The sequence below is a fragment of the Anguilla rostrata genome, chromosome 16 (genome assembly GCF_018555375.3).
Source record: "Anguilla rostrata isolate EN2019 chromosome 16, ASM1855537v3, whole genome shotgun sequence".
Taxonomy (NCBI): domain Eukaryota; kingdom Metazoa; phylum Chordata; class Actinopteri; order Anguilliformes; family Anguillidae; genus Anguilla; species Anguilla rostrata.
In genome coordinates this window covers 10293945-10308336 of record NC_057948.1, presented here as the reverse complement: position 1 = coordinate 10308336, position 14392 = coordinate 10293945, and the positions used below count along the sequence as shown (strand labels likewise).

General features: G+C 46.3%; 1 protein-coding gene across 2 annotated transcripts in view; it reads left to right on the top strand.

The window, feature by feature from the left end:
• Positions 1-3964: 3964 nt before the first annotated feature.
• Positions 3965-14392, top strand: part of smpd3 (sphingomyelin phosphodiesterase 3) — a 40460-nt gene continuing 30032 nt past the window's right edge. Inside the window, exon 1 of one of the 2 annotated variants that reach the window (XM_064312742.1) lies at positions 3965-4219. The gene's annotated coding sequence lies outside the window, so the exon portion shown is untranslated. Of the gene's footprint in view, positions 4220-9780; positions 9977-14392 lie in introns of those variants that run through there. The other variant, XM_064312743.1, reaches the window with a different exon arrangement.

Here is a 14392-nt window from a genome sequence, read left to right as displayed (position 1 = left end):
TGTGTGTGTGTGTGCGCGCGTGTGCATGTGTATGTGTGTATGTGTGTGCATGTCTGTGTGTGTGTGTGTGTGTGCGTGTGCATGTGTATGTGTGTATGTGTGTGCATGTCTGTGTGTGTGTGTGTGTGTGCACGCGTGTGTGTGTGCTTGTGTGTATACGTATGTTGGTGGGGGAGGGTGGATATAGACACATGGACGCCACTGAGGGGAGGATGGATGGGGGGAGGGGGTGACAGGGGGAGAGCTGCTCCATCCCTCCTGGGATAATTACACACTGCAAGGCCAGATTGTGACTCAAATTTTAACTCCCCCCTCCGGCTGGAACCAGAACCAGAACTACCTGAATTTAGCTTGCTCTCCAATCAGAACCACCATAATTTAGCCTGCTGTCCAATTAGAACAGTCAGAATTTAGCCTGCTCTCCAATCAGAACAGCCAGAATTTAACCTGCTCCCCAATCAGAACAGCCAGCATTTAACCTGCTCCCAAATCAGAACAGCCAGCTCTCCTGCTCTCCAATCAGAATCAGATGAGAAGTGGTGCTGCACTGGGAGTGATTGTAATGATGGACACTGATCCATTTTGAAGACAAAAATAATATTTTAAAAACGAACAGTTCAGAAATTATTTTTCCCAATAGTGGTGGCTGGAGGTGGACCAGCACTCCACCCCTCCACCCTGAAAGAGCCCCCTTTCAGCCCTGGGTACATGCTGGTTTTGGGATTTGGAGTTTCCAATACTGTCTCTCCCCTGGTGCTGTGTTTGAACTCAAAAATAAGTAACAGGGAGGGGTTGTTCATTTAATGGAATCCAATGCTGTTGACTCTGCACAAATGCAAATGTGGACGAACCGGAGAGAAGAGCGCCTGTGCTTTTAATGTAAACTCCGCAGCTCGGGGTGTGAGAGGGAGTCTGTTTACCTGCTAGTGTGACATCATCAGAGGGGGCGGGGTATAGGAGCACAGAGAAGGAAGGGACTGTGGAAGAGCAGAGAGAGGGGGGGAAAGCGAAAGTAACTGCGGGGGGGGGGGGGGGTCGATGGTGGGAACAAAGGGCAGAGAGAGAAAAGAGGTCTATGGATGAAAAACACGGCGAGAAAGGATGAAGCGTGGAAGAAAAAGAGTCTTTGGAAGGACGGAGTGAGAGAGAGGAGTGCAGCCAGGCAGACACTTACAGGCCAACCCTGTGCAGCCCAAACAGGGCAGGGCGGCTGTTTGTTCAGCGCTAATTAAAGGCGGTTCACTCTGAACACGCACGGGAAGAAAGCAGGGAAAGACACACAGCTACTGACCATCGGCAGGAAGCTGCAGCCACCGTGCCCAGCTTCAGGCCTGCTTCAGACCAGCTTCAGGCCTGCTTCAGAATACCACATGTAGCCCGTTACTGACACCCAGGAGTCCTGCACAGAGAGCCTATTGCTAATATCCAGGGGTGCCAAACAGACCCTGTCACTGATACCCATGGATCCCATTCAGAGATTAAGTTACTGACCCCACAGGATCACATTTAAAGACATAGAGCCAAACCTCACTGTTCTGTAAGGGTTAGGGGAGTAATTAAGGTGTAGGGAAGGGTTAACTTTATCGAGGGCAAGTGCAGGATAGGTAGGTATATGCTCAGAGTGTGATATCTGGATATGTGGGTGTTCAGTCTACACTGCTTAGAGCTCCTCATCTGTATCTGTGCCTTTGCAACTGCGTCAGAGTCCTGATACCTGTAACTATCCTTACACTGTCCTTGCCAACTCAATGCCCTGTATCTGGTCTTCCGCATCTATAACTGTCCACCTGCCTACACCTCTACACTTGTACCTGTAAATGTGCACCGAGATACACCTGTTCACTTGTACCAGTAACTGTGCACCGAGATACACCTGTTCACTTGTACCTGTAACTGTGCACCTGTTCACTTGTACCTGTAACTGTGCACCAAGATACACCTGTTCACTTGTACCTGTAACTGTGCACCAAGATACACCTGTTCACTTGTACCTGTTACTGTGCACCAAGATACACCTGTTCACTTGTACCTGTAACCAAGATACATATAACCTTTGGTGTCTTTGACCTGTGTCAGGTCACTGAGGTTATTTCTGTCCTCCAATGGCAGAACTCCTGGTAAATATGGCAAAAGAGGAGACGAGGGGAAAAGAACAGCCGACAAACGTTGAGCGTTTCTGAGTCATTTCTCCTCCACCTGCTGGGTCTGCCCCCTGCTGGACCGGAGGGCTTTGTGCTGCCAGACAGGGCTGTCCCGTGTCGTGGGGTGGGGAGTCTCCAGTCGTGAGGGAGACTTCTGATCTGTGCCTGAGGTCAGTGAGAGCTCTCGGCCGACGGCGACAGCGGCCTCGCTCCGTGGATCTTGGCGAAGCCCCTTGAAGTCTCGCCATCCGCCGTGTAGTTTCTGGTGTTAACAGGGCCTCCCTGTGTGAGCCCGCTCCCACACACGGCACTCTCCTTCTGCTCCCGGTCACCGCCCACCGGCCTGCCCCTCTCCCACTGCCTGTTTATGCAGGAAGTGGCCGTCCTCTTAAGCGAACGGATATCTGCGTAAATAAGTGATGATCTCAGAGTGTGCCGTGTCTTTCGTAGTAAGTCAGTGCGAGAGACGTTGTGGGTTAGCATGTCAGTCTATTTCCTGTTTCGCCTTTTTGTGCTGATGTGAGCGTGATGCTTCACCGACACCACAATGAGTGGGGCTAACGTTATGCTGTCAGTCACCAGCTCATGTGAACTTACCAAAGCGCAAACACACACACACACACACACACACACACAAACACACACACCACAGAACACCAAAGCCGAACTCAATGAACTGTTCACATTAGTGAATAATTGAAATCTCATGATGGCTTTGTACATTTCAGGGTTCCTGGAGCATCACTTACTCATCGCTCTCTAATTGATATAATTTGTGCACTCTCAGATCCACAAAGTGCAAGTAAACAGTTCTGCATACAGATACAGAGAATGTCCCAATACACTAATATATTTCTTCAAGCCAACAGTGGACAGGGTAGGCAGGGACAAGCATGCTATGCTACGGCTTCACTTTCACAGAAAGCTCTCCAGGTATCACAACTCATACCAGGTACCTGTACCTTGCTGAGACCTTCGTCATTGACATTCCTTATCAGCATCAAGCAGCCACTCTGTCAAAATATAATTAATTCTGCCTTAATTTGAACTAATTCCACAGCCTTATTTGCATGTTAAAATGAGGTTTCTCTGGCTTTCTACAAACTTTCTAAAATTTTGCATAAGAAACAGAAGTATTTACTTCTTGTCAACTTGAAATTTAAGTATCATTTTTTTATATATATATATTTAGGCTGCTCAGGAGGGAAAGATTTGAGAAATTCCACAACTTTTTCCCAAGGAATAATACTTAATAAAATGTAAAGTAAATTAAAGCAGAAAGAAAAGCTTTTCGTTTATGGTACAACTTCTTCCAGTAAATAATGAGTGATGAAATGATGTGGGAAATACATTTTTTTTAAATTGACGCCTATTATTACGGCTGAACTCATTACATTACATTACATTACGGGCATTTAGCAGACGCTCTTATCCAGAGCGACTTACACAACTTTTACATAGCATTTTACATTGTATCCATTTATACAGCTGGATATATACTGAAGCAATGCAGGTTAAGTACCTTGCTCAAGGGTACAACGGCAGTGTCCTTACCCGGGAATCGAACCTGCGACCTTTCGGTTACAAGCCCAGTTCCTTACCCACTGTGCTACACTCTGAACTCCATTTTGTAATGCCATTGGCCAGGCCAGCTTAAACATTTGGACTGCGGTGGAAACACCCGGAAGTAAAGCAGCGGAAGGGAATCCTGGAGAGCAGTGGTAACCAATCCTGATCCTGGAGCTCAATCCTCCTGCAGGCTTTCACTCCAGCCCTAATTTGGCACACCTGACTCTACTAATCGGTAGCTCAGCAGAATCAGGTGTGTGAAGTTATGGTGGAAATGCAGTCCTACAGAATGGTAGATCCCCAGGAACAGGGCTGGTTAGCACTGCTGCAGAGTGAGCTAGCTACAGTGTGGCATTAAACCACAGCAGAGACATACAAGGTCAAATATACAATGAAATATGCATACAAAAGGCCACAGTGTTAAGATTCTGAGCTGGGGTCCAAGCATCCAGGGACTAGGAGTGAAGAAGAAGAAAATTAACAGGGAATTGGCACAAGAAGATGACTGGGTGAGTGACCATATACTGACACCACAGCTGTGATGCAAGCTAACGTTGCTCAAATCTACCCACATTAAAGATGCAGCTAATCTACAATGTCAAAATAGAGACTGTATTTCTCTTTCTTAGTTAGCATTATGTGCGTTTACGGTAGCTGGAGCTAGCAGGCTAGAACTCTGTGAGGGCTCACAAACTGACTAGTTTCTGATATTTTACTTGGCTCGTTTTAGCAGGGAGTCCCTTCTGCTACTTCACAGGCTGAGATGAGAAAAATAATTTTGAAAGAGGCGCAGCTATATGATAATGTTTCTTTCATTTATTCACATCTTCAAGGGTCTGTTCATTTTCCAGCAGACACAGGAATAGTATCTAATTTGCCATTAATTGTAAATCAAATAACATTTTTCTGTCATTTCATAAAAAATGCAAATGTTTAAATCAGAGACATGTAAATGTGGCTTTGTTCAATAAATATTGTACTGTCAGAACTGGGCCCTGGTAAGAAAAAAAAAATGAATGAAACCAATAGGTTTATTATTTCATTACACAGTGGGTTTGTAAAGTAACGCAATACAAATTTGAGGTATGAAAATAAACGTCAAGCAATGCAGTAGTCCCATATGTCAGGCTGAATTTAAGCTGAACAAGACGGCGCAGCGTGGCGGTAAATAGGCCTGAACGTGAAAGCGGACTCTGTGCCATGATATAAACACTGGAAGCCAATTCTGTTCCAGCCGGGCCACACGGTAGCCACATATGGGCTACACTAACAAAGGGGGGATTTGGTTTGAAAGGTCAAACGGCGAACAGGAGCTCCGGACACAGGAATCCTCGAGCCGACTCGCGAAGCGCCGTCCCCGTTTGGAATCGCGCGGCTCGCCGCGGCGACGCTGAGCGCTACGGCTCTGCTTCCGCTAATGCGCGCGCGGAAGACGCGCAGCAAACGCGTTCCCACAAATGTAGCGCACTTCACCAAACCACTCGCGTCTTTACTTATTCAGCTATCGGTGTGTGCTGCTGCTAGGAGGACAGTCTGCACTCCCCGCTGGCAGAAAAGCTTAGAGCGGGAGTTTGGCGTGACTCTGAAAAAGATTATTAATTAGGACTAAGAGCTTTGGCTGGGGGGGGGGAAAGCTGAGCGCGGAAGAGATATCATCGCACTGAAATATTACCTGTATTCATAATCGCACCGGCCGCACTGCTGTATTCTGATGAAAGAACGGAGTGTGGGGGGGGGGTTAAAGATAATGGAGGGAAGGAGCCGAGGCGAGAGGGAAGGGAGGGAGCTTGTGGAAGAAAGGAGGAAGCGGTCGGTGTCGTAATTGTGATTTATCGTTAGTGATATTTCCCTGGCAATACTGTACATTGACTGGTCATGCTAATATTGCAGGGGTGGAGAGAGAGAGACGCACCCATATCACAAATATCACACAGAAATACGCACGCGCGCACACACACACACACACACACACAGAGTGAGAGAGAGAGAGAGAGAGAGGAATCACACATGGAAATATGTGGTAACACTGCTGGGCTCACCACTTCTCTCATTTTCCATGAAGGAGAAACCTTCTTTTTAATTCCGAAACCGTCCTTCTCCTCAAGGTCTCTAGCAGATATTTTCGTGCAGAAGGAGCTGTGGGACCGTCGTACACCATTGTAATCAGGTTCTCTCCAGCTCTCTGGAGACCTCGGAGAGTGTCATTCCACGTCATGACCCTGCAAGAAGCGGAAAGGTCAAAGGTCAAATCATCTTCAGAGATTTACATGGTGGAAAGTACAGATGGCGTGTGCGTGCGCTTGGAGGACGGGGAGGAGTCTCGTCAGTGGTGTGACTCGACCTACGCGTGGGTGTGTTTTTCCTATTGTATTGGAAAAGGTTGATAGATGGCGTTCACTTGTTAGTCATTCGTTATTGTATGTGCTTCCCTCAGAAATCCATAAAGGGCGTGTTTCTAAAGTTTCCGGGTTATTCCGCAGTTTTATGAAAATGTCACATCCTTAGAGTCTCATGCCAGACTGGACAAAGAGAGCCTTCTGAGAGAAGCCTTCTGCACTGCAAGTCAGGCCAGTGTTACTGTACATGACCAAACGTACCTGGACACCCCTTTGTCTGGGGCTGTTTATCATGGTTTGGGCTAGGCCCCTTTGTTTCAGTGAAGACAAACCTTAATGCAGTGACATTCTAGACAATTCTGTGCTTCCAACTTTGTGGCAACAGTTCGGGCAGGGCCCTTGCCTGTTTCAGCATGACAACGCCCCTGGGCATGCAGTGAAGTTCATGTAGAAATGGTTTTGTCTAGATTTGTGGGGAAGAACTTGACTGGCCTGCAAAGAACCCTGACCTCAACCCTATCCAACCCCTTCGGGAACAATTGGAAAGCCAAGTGCAAGCCAGGCCTAATTGCCCATTCAGTGCCCGGCCTCACTAAAGTACTTTTGGTTGAATGGAAACAAGTCCGTGCAGCAATGCTCTAACATCTAGTATAAAGCCTTCCCAGAAGAGTGGAGGTTGTTATAGCAGCAAAGGGTGAACAATCTCCATAGTAATGCCCATAATTTTGGATGAGATGTTGGATGTCAGGTGTCCACATACTTTTGGCCATGTAGCGTATCTAGCACTGAAAGACAGGCCAGTGTTCTTGGAGCAGGGTACTGGAGCACAGTTGGTTGTAAGTTATGAGTTTTGGCTTGAACCATACATCATTTCTTAAATATAGGAATGGCATGCTTTTAATGATATTGACATTACTTCATAACTTACTGCTGAAGACGCACTGTAAATCTGCCTCATCAAATATAGCCTTGTGTTCCTTTGTCCAAGGGCAGTTGTGTGTTTGATCCCATTTGATGACCCCTGTTATCCTGTCTTCAGGCGTATTGATTGGCCAGTTCCAAGCCCTAACCACCACAGCCTTTTTGCTGTATGTAATTAGGCCCCATATTCATGCCAGCTTGAATGGTGAGCTTTAATGCAAATGTGCGCTCTTGTAAAAAAATAAAAAATAAATAAATAAATAAAAATAATTGCCTTGTGCTGGATGGAGTGGAGTTGGCTTGCATAGATTCTTTAAAACCCATAATGCATCAGCATTATTCAGGCTGGAATTACAGAACTGTGAGCATACATAATAACCAAGGTCTTTACAAACTTTCGTTTTACATTCTCTAGATCCCAAATCTGGACCTGTGCTACATGCCAAAGATCTTGCGCCGTCTTCAAATGTAATATATTTATCAAAAATGAAATTCAGGTATTTATCCATTATTCCGTCATGAACATACCTCATTGCTCCTTTTTTCTAAAATGTATGGTCTGGATTTTTCTGTCCTTGTTTTTTTATTTTTTATTTTAATGTTTATAAATCTCAATTTAGTGACCGTGATCAACAAAATTTGCGAATCGTGGTCTCAGCTAGAAGGGCTTGGCCAGAAGGATGATATTATCGGTGCAGAACACCCCGAGCCATGTCAGCTAATCTCACCTCCAGTTTTTTTTTTGCTGTGCCAAGTCTAGGAAAATTTAAGTTGGAGAGAGCACATCCCATTTTTTAACCCCAAATTGAGTTTGAAACAACCAGTACTCAGGTCACTTACCTGCACACAGGTTACGGGCGCTCCATATGAGCCGTTAATTGCGTCATTGAGTTTCCCATCAGCCCCAGCATTCCTAAGCCCTCGCTGAGCAGGGCTCTCTCAGATGACATAGTCAAAGACCATTTGGAAGGCATAAAATCATGCTGCAGTTTTACTTAATAACAGGATAAAATTAAAAAGCTAAATATGTAAATGTGTGTCCAATTTCCTTTTTTGATCTGCATAGACCAGTCTGGGTAAGCATGTACTGGTAAGCATTTAAAATACCAGAATATTTATTGTAAATGATGCTTATGAGAGTGATATGAATCAACGAAACCCTTGGATCCCTTTTTGATGCCTTCGGTATCAATGTGATGATGTATTTATTCCATGCTGGAGGGATGTACCCACTTTCAAAACAATTTTTTTTCTTGCTCTTCATCTTCTCATCTATCTTTTTTTCTCAAATGTACTCTTCCTCACTCCCCCTCTTTTCTTTTCTTTTTTTTAAATCATAATTTTGATGCAGTTTCTCTTATCCTCCTGGTCCCTAAACTCACGTTTTCCCCTTTCCTCACTCTGTAGGCAGTAAGCCAGTGAAAATCAGATCGTCTGAGTTGGGCCTCAGACTATGTTTGTTCTTTTAAGCATTGTTTTTATTCCTGTGAAATAACAAAATCTAAATCAAATCAAATATTTGGGAATGATAAAACCGAACTTGAGGCACATTTCAGACGTTTTAGGACCTCATTAGGTAGCGACCCTGTTCCTTTTGCTTCCCATGCTTTCTCAAAAATCTTCCCCCAAGCACTTAGGCTATTGCATTCAAGAATTGGTTTGGGCCTTGTTTCCTACTCAAACCCATTTTTAAACTCACAGGCATCCGTTAACAAGTTATCTTTAAATACACATTCAATATTGTTGCCTAAATAAATTGTCAAAGGGTTTTTGTGCAAATATGATTTATTAAATGTAATGGAAATTACCTCAGAGAGCACCTTTTAAGCTCTCACATTTGAATGCAGATTAATACACGCAAACACGTATGCATGTAGAAGGATATGTTGCATGTTGTTAGATCTGTCGGTTATTAATACGGTAAGTGGGTAATACTGTTTTCTGTGAGCCGCGTTTCGTGACTGGCACGAGGTTCTCTGAACAAACTCCGCTCGTGCACGTATCTCCACAGCGTCGCCGCCGCGTGAGATTAATCCGGCAATGTAAGAAGCAAAACGTGATTTCAGAGTAATGCTGAGTGGTGAAATGTGTTCTTACAGAAAATCAATCAATCTCTCCCCCATTTCACCCATGTTAACAAAATCTCCTTGTCCCTCTGAGGAATTAAAAATGCTCGATGGATCTATTGCACAAGTGTGGAGGTAGTTGGCAAAATATACTAACAGGGCACTAGCTAGGCAACACTTGTTTTTTTTATTGAACACTGCAATTAATTGATGGATTTTCCATTATTGTATCATATCCTTTGCAACTTAAAAAAAAAAATAATAATAATAGTATAATCATCATCATCATCATCGCAGTATATGTTTTTTAAAGCTTTTCGTTAGTGTGTGACTATTGTTTGATTTTTTAAATAGACTTTCTTTCTACGCCACTTTCCACGCGTTCACGGTAGCGATAGAGACCGTGCATTAACATTGCTCTTCCAACTGGGAAATGTAGTCCCATGTAATTCTACATCGGGAATGGCGCCAAAACATGGGGGGATCGGGAACATGAAATATGCTGCCTTTCATTTTCCAGACGCGGTCATATTTTTCACCTGGAAAAGCGGGAACATCCGCGTGTCCTCCTGGCTTGTTATCCTGCTAGCAATTAGAGAAGATTCACTAGCAGTAGACTTCGGCCAATCGTGGTTGGATTGGGTGGGGTTAGGCAGGATGGGGGGAGTCAGATGATTGGTTGTTCTTCCGCCTCGCTATTGGCGGTGGTCTTCATCAAAAGGGTGTGGCGTCGTAGCTTGAGGAAGGTGACGTCAATGGAGCTGTTCAAAGTGTGGTGGTGCTGGAGAAGAAATCCATGCAGTCCGTCGGGAGAAGCGCAGCGCCTGCACGGTGGTCTGTTCGAAAATTTCCAGAGCACTGAGCGAAGCACCACTCACTGCTTTTGATGTAGAGGGAAGGGGAACAAGTGTCCCACCTGTTTGTAAACCACGCCATTGAAACTGTAAGTACACTACCGGGTTCTTTCTCTCTCTCTTTCTCCCTCTCGACGCGTGTATCACTCTGAAACGGAGAGCAGCCAGGAAGGAAACGAGAAAAGGGAAGGTATGAAAATTGACCAAATGAAGCCTAGACCACGTTGCCAAAGCAACGGTTCAGCGCGACTGTTCTCATACCTTCTACTTTCGTAGACGTTTATCTGAAAGCAGAGCGATTCTTTGTTACCTTAAGCGCCTTTCCTCGCAGTCTACGAGTCGCCGGGTGGGTGTGATTTGACTGTTATTTGCATGTGTTGGAGGAGGGATTGTGTTCGAGAGCAGAAGCTTTGGAGGTAAGCCGTTGCGAGTCGACGTGTGCGTCCATTGATAAGCCATCAAGAGGGCCGTCCATCTCAAATCGCGTGCTGTGAAAACTGTCTGCTATGTCTGTTCGAATTGCCGGTGCCCCGCACAACATTATACGTTTTAAAGCTAGATAAATTTAATGCTCACGTAGTTATATTAGCCTCTGTTCACCGGATGTATAGTTTGGCGCTAAGTGGACTGAAGTGCAACTCGGTCTCGGGGCGGCAGCTGCGAGAGAGTAGCCTACTGTACATCGCTGTCTGTCAGTCGCGCGCGCTGTCATACGCGAGGGTATCTGCTTTGTTGCCTTAACGAGAGGGTGTGAAGTGTCGTCCGCTTTGTGAGCAAAAATTTCTGCGCGCCTGTAACTGCCTTTGCCATCAATAATGCACATGTATTTCGAATCAAATGCTGTGTGTTGTAATGCAATATGGGAATAAAGATACACTGCTACACAGACAGTGTATATGCTATATATATGAAAAAGCTGGCTCTGGCTCTCGGTTTTGCTTGGATTTGTTCTGAATCCTGGTACGAAGAAGTGATTAGTGATTAGCCGCGAGTTGTGTAACCCGTACGCTTCGCTTTTCAGTGACCAAGGCGTGGTTCTATTGCTTATAGACTGCTCCGTCTGCCCCAGTCTCCGTTTGGCTGACGTGGTGAAAAAAAGTCAGCGGGCTATAAAACTCCCAGACACCCACAGTCTCTCTCTCTCTCTCTCTCTCTCTCTCCCATGCGCGCGCGCACACACACACACACACACACAGATGATGTCACAGGTGTAGATACACACATGCCGTAGTCAGACGTATACAAATGCTAAAGACGAGAACGCAAAGCTTACGTGGTTTCCTGTCTGGAGCTTCCGCTAGCCAATATAAGATGGCCAATATAAGTACGTGTTGAACACAAAAAACGCGAATTAGCGTACCTGGTTATGGCATTTAATGTGTCCGCGGTTACAACAGCGCCAGTTTCCCCGAAATATTATATCCATCGCGGCGCACCAGCCCTCTCGTGTCAATAGTCCGTTTGATTATTAGCCTGGAGCTCTCTCGGATTTTTTGCGTGTTAATGAGGTTGTCCTGGGTCCTGGTGGTCGACATGTCTCTCTGCATTCCCGTGAACTTCATGCTCTGTTCGATAATGAGCCACAGTGTGGAGGAGGGGTGAGCCCGCGGCCGAGCTGACATGCCGCTCAGTAAAATATTCAGCGTGAAATCATCTGACACAGCATGTTTTACTGTGGTAAAGTTTAATTTACCACTATTGGATTTATATATACGGTGTTAATTCAGTTACCGCATGACATTTTATTGTTCACGGGGACGCGTGGGGATGCTTCTGTGAAGTGGCAGAGGTGCACATTTCTTTCATCCACTGTGTGACCCCAAATTACGCCCTGAGGTATTAACGGCTTCGTCTTGTCAACTCTTCCGGTGTAAATATTGCAGCGATGTCACCGCGACTGAACTTTAATGAACTTCTCGAGCCGGTCACGACTGAGCGGCACAATCACAAGCTCCTCTTGAGCAGAAATGAGCGGCAGCTATGAATCAGTGCGAATCTTAAGTCTCTTGTCAGGGGAGCAATTTTCCCAGCACGTCCCGCGCACGCTAATCAAGGGGATTGTCTCCCCCTGCAAAGGCGGCGCCTTCCACGCTGCCTCGTGCGACCGCGAAAGACCCGGGCACGGTGTTCGCGCAAAACCAAGAGCTCTCACCCTGTCATAGGTTTCATTTCCTCCTTCATGGTCGTGCTGTCTGTATGGGGTGCACACGTGTGTGCGTGCGCATGAGCCTCTTAGAAGTAATGTGCACTTCCACCTGAATTAAGGCTACATCCGTTTGTATCAACCCCTGAATTAGGACACATACAAATACAACCACAGAGACTCATGTACTTATGCACACTTACATAGGCACATACAGGCACGCATGTGGACACATACCCACACGTATGCACTTGAATACAGAGATGCAATCTCTGTGTATTACACACACCCACATACACAAACAGGGGTGTCGCCAGGGATTTTGGGTCCCATGACAAGACCTCACATTGGGCCGCACCACCCTAGGCCACCATGGAATAACCCTAACCCCCCCCGCACACACACACAGTCATATGGCACCTGTGCATGCATGCACACACACACACACACACACACACACAGTAAATAAACAGAACTCATCAGAGTTCAACTCTTGTACTGTTCACAATTCTTTCTTTTTCCTTCTCAAAATAGGATTTATTCAGATTTATATCAACAAACATGTACAGCAGCAGTCTCTGATGCTCAGGGCTATTCTCAGGAACCGCTCTCTCCACCACTGTGGGCCAGTGTTTTGGATGAGGGGTGGGGTTGGGGGCATACAGAGAACAGAGAAGAGGCTCAACAGTTCACAGTTTCTGCCACCTGGCTTAGGAAAGAAGCCTCCATTGAGCGCCGATGCTTGTATTTGCCGACTGCGCCCTGCAGTTTCTGAATGGCCTCGTTCTCGCAGCTGAAATCCTGGATCAGTCGGCTCGTGGCCCTGAAGCTCATGCATAGTCAAATGCAAGCGCTCCTCTTTTCTGCACAGATGGTTTGGCGAGTTTGAGTAATCAACAGAATGAATGAAAACACTGGGTTTGTTTTGACCCGCTTGGGTTCATTTTGGATATGACGTTAATGACAAATATTGACTGGATCCAGGGGCAAGTGTTCCCACTTCTACGGTTTACAGATTCAAACCCAGATTGGTTTGCGCTGGTGTGTTTTTTACATTTAAAGAGCACTGTGAAGATTGAGACCCACAGTAAAAGGCAGAGACCGCATTCAGTGAGACAGAGATGAGGCACAGTCGGAGAAAGCACTGAGACTCACGGAGAAGCAATGTAACAGAGAACATGTTTTGAGAAACTATGAAGTAGTGAGAAGGAGACTCCGTGTGAATGTGAGAGCACTGAGACTCATTGTGAGAGTGAGAATTCACTGAGACTTGGTGTAATAGTGAGAAGGGACTGAGACTGTGTGAGAGTGAGGAGGGACTGAGACTCTGAGATGAGGAGGGACTGAGACTCACGGTGAGAGTGAGGAAGGACTGAGACTCGGTGTGAGTGTGAGGAGGGACTGAGACTTGGTGTGAGAGTGAAGAGGGACTGAGACTCTGAGATGAGGAGGGACTGAGACTCACGTGAGAGTGAGGAGGGACTGAGACTTGGTGTGAGAGTGAAGAGGGACTGAGACTTGGTGTGAGTGTGAGGAGGAACTGAGACTCAGTGAGAGAGTGAGGAGGGACTGAGACTCGGTGTGAGAGTGAGGAGGGACTGAGACTATGTGGTGTGAGAGTGAGGAGGGACTGAGACTCGGTGTGAGAGTGAGGAGGGACTGAGACTCGGTGTGAGAGTGAGGAGGGACTGAGACTCGGTGTGAGAGTGAGGAGGGACTGAGACTCGGTGTGAGAGTGAGGAGGGACTGAGACTCTGTGAGTGAGGAGGGACTGAGACTCGGTGTGAGAGTGAGGAGGCACTGAGACTCAGTGGCTAAAGCAGTTAGCGATGTGGATATGTTCAAAGGGAATGTCACATTCTAATGATGAAGTTGTTAGCGCCAGGCTGTCTGGCGGTTGCATTTGGCTGCAAATCTCTGTACAGGTCAGTAAGAGAGACATACAGCAGGCGCTGGGATCTCTGGGATATCTGCAGGTCCGTAGCAGATCACTGGAGTCATGTCTCCTGTACATGTGGAATGTACTGGACTGGGGGGCGTGGTCAGAGCACAGGGATGGGATGTGAACCACTCCCATGAGCTGGCCACAGAGAGGCTCAGATCAGGCCTTAATGCCTAAACACAACATGTTCAGGTCCAGGCAGAGTAGGCCTCTATTCTTCTCTGTTGCCGATCTGTGGTGACATGTGAAAAACTTCTCTGTGACCTGCTGTGATTTCTCTGTGATTCCTCTGTGACTCGCTGTGACTCCTTTGTGACTTGCTGTGACTCTTCTGTGGCTCACTGTGACTCACTGTGACTCTCTGTCCCTCTTGCAGAGTTATGGTGCGTGCCGTTCTGTTTCCCTCTGCTCGCACAACTC